Below are 6,000 nucleotides of genomic sequence, written 5' to 3'. Positions count from 1 at the left end.
CTCTTGACACTATCACGTTTGGCCTCCACATTGCTAAACACCACATTAAATTCTCAGTTCCTAACTTACCTGACTTCTCATCTTAAATCTTGAAATACTATCTTCACTTCGTTTCCATGACATCAAATGTTGATAATAGTCTCCCTGCTCAACTATCTGTTGACTCTTTTCCTTTAATGTTCATTTTCTACTGGATTCATTTATCTTACCTTTTATTCTCCAGCCATTTTCATTTTCATGGTGATTTCACATAGTTACTTGGCTTCAAAAAGTATTCATATGTTGATGACTTCAGAATTTATATATTACCCCTAAGTATTCAGCTGGAATACTTGACTGCCTACTCCACTTTCCTATTTAGATATAAAAAGACATAGTAACATGCCTTAATCTGAACTCATTAGGTTCACCTGATCCAAGCCTATGACGATTAATACTGTTTTTTATCTCATTTAATTATTCCAGGTTATCAGATAAAAATGTTTGATTTCCTTGACTCTTCTTTGTTTTATAACTCATATCATAATGATTAGAACATCCTATTAACTTTCCTTTTAAGAAATACCCAGGATCTGACTATTTCTCACCATCTCCATTGCCTCTACCTAGTCTTGACATCATTGTGTCTCATTTGGATTATTGTAGTAGACTTCTATCTGGTTTTCATGCTTCTACTCTTGTCTAATTTTGTTTCAACAGCCCGAGCAAACCTTTGCAAAAACATAAAGTCTATGTCACTACTTTGCTCAAAACCATCCAATATCTCCTTATCTCAGAACAAAAGTCTAAATCTACTGTGTCTTACAAGACTATATGATCTGCCCCTTCTGCCTTACCCCTCTGACCTCAGTTTCTCCTACTTTTCATTTCTCTCTCCTCCTTCTCACACTGGCCTCCTATCTGTTTCTAGCACCGGCCGTGCTTTTCCTAGGCTATGCCCCACCCATTTCCCCTCTTGTAACACTCTTTCCCACATATCTGCATTGCTCACTACTCATCTACTTCCAATTTTTGGTTTGACTTAATCTTGCGGATAAAATCTACCCTAACCTTTCCAATTAAAGTGTACTCCTGATCTCTTTTACCTTTTGGGATTTTCCCATATTACTCACTGCATTTTAACATATTATATAATTGCTTAATATATACATTGTTCATTGATTCCTTCCTTTCACCAGAATATGCACTTCACAGTTTCATTGTTTTTGCTGTTTATTTACTGATGTGTCTCTATTACTTAGAATAGCCTCTGTCATAGTAAATTCTCAAGAAATATTTAAGTAATTAAGGAATGAATAAAATATTTGATATCCAAAAAATGTTTACATGAGATCAGATTTAGATGTTTTTATTTGGTAAGTGCCCTCCCAAGCTCTTCACAACCTAATAGATGGATCTCATGAAGGAGACTAAATTGGTTATAGAAATACAGGAGCCAATAACGTCCTATTTGCTTTGTATATCAGAATAACTTTTATATGTATGTGTGTGAATTTTGATTACATAAAATGTCAGTATTTGTCCAGTATTCCTAAGAATGCATGTGCAAAGTACAACCTTGTTATAGGTTGATTATATACCTAAACTAGAATATAAAGTCACCTTGAGACCAGAACTTGCAAAAAAAATGCGGAAATTGATTTATTACAGTCAATATAAGGAAATGGAAGGGCTTGAAAGTCTACTTCCCTTGCCTGGACAATGAATTTTTCAGAGAAGAGAATCTAATTCTAGGGTTAGTAACCCAGGCACAGTGTGTAATGGACTGGGACAAATCTAGAGAGCATTTATTTTGGGGAAGAGACTAGTTGCTTCAGTGAAGCATAGAAGAGAACTCAGTAATATAGAAACTAAGGTTATCTTGGCAAATCTCAGGAAGGCAGAGAATGGACGCACACTTGTTTTAGGAGAGACAACTGAGTGCACATAATTTTCCTTTTTAATATACATGCAGAGATCAGACTGAACAATGATTATTTCAAGAAAGAGAGAGATTGGAGTTGATGCCTAATCCACTTTCTATTGACTTTACTCACTTTACTAAGAGACATGTTCCCATATCATAATGATGTCAAACCACCAAAACATAATTCTAGGGCAATTTCAGTTTTGCCTGATGATATGGTTTAACTATGTGGACTATCCATGTGGCTAACAGAAGGAAGTTAAGCCTATAGGAAATGAAAACCTCCAATGGTAAGAGTTACAATTTTCAGTTGATACCCTGGATGCTGAATAAAAATGGAAGAACATAGGGCAAGTAAAAGATAAAGAAAATAGATTTTTGGAAGCAGAAGTACCAAGATGATGTTGAATTCTCTATGGAAACACAAATGCTTATTTGGGAAGCAAATATTAATGATAATAATTTTGGATTTTCCCTTATCATGAAGCCGTTTTTTGTCTTTCCTCCCTTTCCACCTTTAAGTTCTCCAGGGAAGGCAATTGAAAACAATGCCACCTCTGAATGGAGGAAGATAGTATATGTGAGAAGTATCTGCTAGATAAAGGAAAGAATCATGATTCCCTAAAAATAAGACCGAGTCTTATATTAATTTTTGCTCCAAAAGACACATTAGGGCTTATGTTCAGAGGATTTCATCCTGAAAAATCATGCTAGGGCTTATTTTCTGGTTAGGTCTTATTTTGGGGGAAACACAGTAAAGTCCAGCTTTACTCCCCAGCTAGAGTTGTGGGGAGGAGAAGAAAGAGAGGTAGGCAAAGCAGGTCATCATGAGTGGATGTGTCCTGAGTTGTCCTCTCTTGACCAACTCCCAGAGAAGCAGGGATATTAAGTTGAAAGAAACATCAAGAGCAGTGTTGCACTGATTCCTGTTTTGATCCCTGGGATGAGATAGAGACACCACCATGTAAGATGGCCTTGTACCAAAATAGGAAGTGAGGTAACACATCTGAAGTAGATATGGAAAACTATTACTAGATATGTGATTGTGTATACATTTAGACAAACTTCCTCTAACTTTCCTACCTCTTACCAGCAAGAAATATCTGAGACTCAGAAATAAGTAATTTGTTTAAGGTCTTATGGTTTGTTAATGGCATAAATGGTAACAAACTCCAGAATCCAAGTCCATGATTGTCCAACTTCTCTAGAATTCTTTTATTAAGCCCTTCTTATCTTAGCCATTTTTATATAACCCATGAGTAAGTATGCATCTTTAGGTCTTGAAAAATATAATCTCAATCCATCTCACATCACCACCAAATACATAATGATCTAATACACATACTAAACCTTTCTAAGATAATCTGCATCTATAGAGCAAGGACGATAAAAATCTACTGTCTAAAACATTATCTCCAAAAGCAATAACTCCTAAATAATAATCAGAACTTCTCTATTTGTCAAAGTGAGTGCAATAACTCTCCCAAAGTAGTCCTCAAAACAAAATATTAGGTAAATACTATGCCTACGGCCTCCCAGGATCACATAAAAATTACGAATAAAGAACAATCAACCTCAAGAATCATCTGAAGACTAGCTGAACAGAAGCCCTATAACTGTGGATCTGGAGAAGAGGCCATATCAAGAATGATAGGAACTGTGGAGATGTGAAACAGGCTGACTACAAGCCCACAGATAGTGGTTGAACACCAGGAGGGACACCTCATGGATGGAGGTTCCCCCAAAGGAGAGAAAAGTCCCAGCCCCACAATGGGCTCCCCAGCCCAGGGGTTTTGTGCCAGGAAGAGGAATTCCCAAAATATCTGGCAGTAAAAATCAGCAAGGACTCTGTCCAGCCCAGGGAGACGGAAGGTGCCTAGAAACCAAGACACCCTTTTAAAGGGCCTGCACACAGATTCAATTGTTGCAAACACTTACCTGGTCTCCAGTGGAGGGGTGACAGCTCGAGAGGGGCCAGAGACATACTAGGAAAAACTGATTTTCAGGGCAAAGGCTGGAGAGACAGTAGCCATTGTCCCTGTGTGGAGCCTGCCTCACGTGTAGCCTACAGGAGGTCACCATCTTTTCTATGTTGAACCCTCCCACAAAGGACCAAATCTGAGATCACATTGGGCTGGTAAAATCAGCATGTGCTCACCACATTGGTAATGCCCTGGGTCCCCAACCCACATAGCCAGGACTGCATTGCCAGGGGTTCTCTCGGCTCCTAGACTGCTGGCCCTGCCCCACAAGCTGCAGAAGACTTTTAAAGCAGCAGACAGCCTGCAGCTGCCCAGAGAACTTTTGGTGATAAACAGTGAGCTACAACTTGTGCTGCAACCTGTCTTGGGCAGCTCTCAGGGAACTGTAGGGTAGAGGTGAGTGGTGGCAAGCTGTGGTGTTCTCAGGGTGTTTTGCGAAGTGGTCACAGGCCAGGCACTGGTGCAAGAACTGAATCTGCATTAACCTTATAAAAACCACCAGCCATGCCCTGTGGACTCTCTGGGACCCTGCTCCGCAGAGTTAGTGCTATATTGCCGGAGGCACTCTCAACACTGGGTCGACCAATCTGGCTCATGAACCTAAGGAGACTCTTTCAACGGTTAAGCCACATGGGCAGCCAGCGGGTGGCAACAGGCCTTGGAGTTCCTGCGCCATTTGCTAAGCTGCCTTGGGCCCCATACTCTTGGTAGCCAGCCTCAATTCATAGCAAGGTCACCCCCACATGACTCTAGGTCCAGCAAATGCGTCAACCAACCACATATAGCTTTGTAGCTCCTACCAAGTAGCCCCAATCCGGTCATAGGTAAGGCTGAAATTGGCCTGCACAGGAGCCCCTCCCAAGAGATACCAGAAACAACACACACAGAGGCCAGCTTCAGACCACACCAGAGAACTACCTGGTTAGCCCCACAAGAGGCACATACATAGGGCAGCCTCAAAAGACACAAGAGCCCACCGGGGTGAATCCCTCTCTGAAGGGTGAGCCTCCACATAGCAACTCATACACTGAGGGCATAGACAACCCTCACAGTCAGTCAACATGGGAGTAAGTTCCACTCACTGGCACACCAAAAGCAATCAAGGCTCAAATACAACAGGAGAATACACAGAAAACACTCAAGGGGCACTCCTGGAAACATGCACAGGAGACCAGAGAGACTGCGCCATTGGAACACACAAGACACATACTACATAAGTCTACCCAGCAAAGACATAGAGGCATAGAAGATTAACCTGATACATAGAAGCAAACACAGAGAGGCAGCCAGAATGGGGAAACAAAGAAACATGTCCCAAATAAAAGAACAAGAGAAACCTTCAGAAATAGAACTAAATGAAGTGGAGGCAGCCAACCTATCAGAGACAGATTTTAAAACACTGGTTATAGGAATGCTTAAGGAACTTAGAATTTCAACAGGGAGTAAGCATAAAGGACATAAAAACTATTTTTAAAAAGTCAGAAATAAAAAATACAATAACTGAAATGAAGAATACACTAGAAGAAATCAACAATAGCTTACATCAAGCAGAGAACTGATTCAGCAATTTAGAAGACAAAGTAGCAGAAAACACCCAATTGGAACAACAAAAAGAGGAAAGAAAAAAAAGAATGAAGATACTTTAAAAGACCATTGGGACAACATCAAGCATAATAATATTCACATCATAGGAGTACCAGAAAGAAAACAGAGAAAGCAAAGAATTGAGACTTATTTGAAGAAAAAAATGACTGAAAATTTCCCTAACCTAACAAAGGAAATGGACATACAAGACCAGGAAGTGCAGAGTCCAAAACAAGATAAACCCAAAGAGGCCCATACATTATAATTAGAATGGGAAAGGTTAAAGACAAAGAGGGAATCCTAAAAGCAGCAAGAGAAAGACTAGTTACTTACAAGGGAGCTCCCATGAGATGATCAGCTAATTTCTCAACAGAAATGTTGCAGATTTTGAAGGAGTGGCAGGAAATATTCAAAGTATTGAAAAGCAAGGGCTTAAAACTAAGACTACTTTAATCAGCAAAGCTATCATGTCAAATTGAAAGAAAGATGAAGAGCTTCCCAGACAAGAAAAAGCTAAAGGAATTCATC

General features: G+C 39.8%; 1 pseudogene; it reads left to right on the top strand.

The window, feature by feature from the left end:
• The first annotated feature begins 4,392 nt into the window (after window positions 1-4,392).
• Window positions 4,393-6,000, top strand: part of LOC109436351 (glandular kallikrein-3, submandibular) — a 70,990-nt pseudogene continuing 69,382 nt past the window's right edge.

Source organism: Rhinolophus sinicus, chromosome X (assembly GCF_036562045.2).
Source record: "Rhinolophus sinicus isolate RSC01 chromosome X, ASM3656204v1, whole genome shotgun sequence".
Classification (NCBI taxonomy): Eukaryota; Metazoa; Chordata; class Mammalia; order Chiroptera; family Rhinolophidae; genus Rhinolophus; species Rhinolophus sinicus.
The sequence above is the reverse complement of the archived record's forward strand: the minus strand, read 5'-3'. Positions and strand labels throughout refer to the sequence as shown.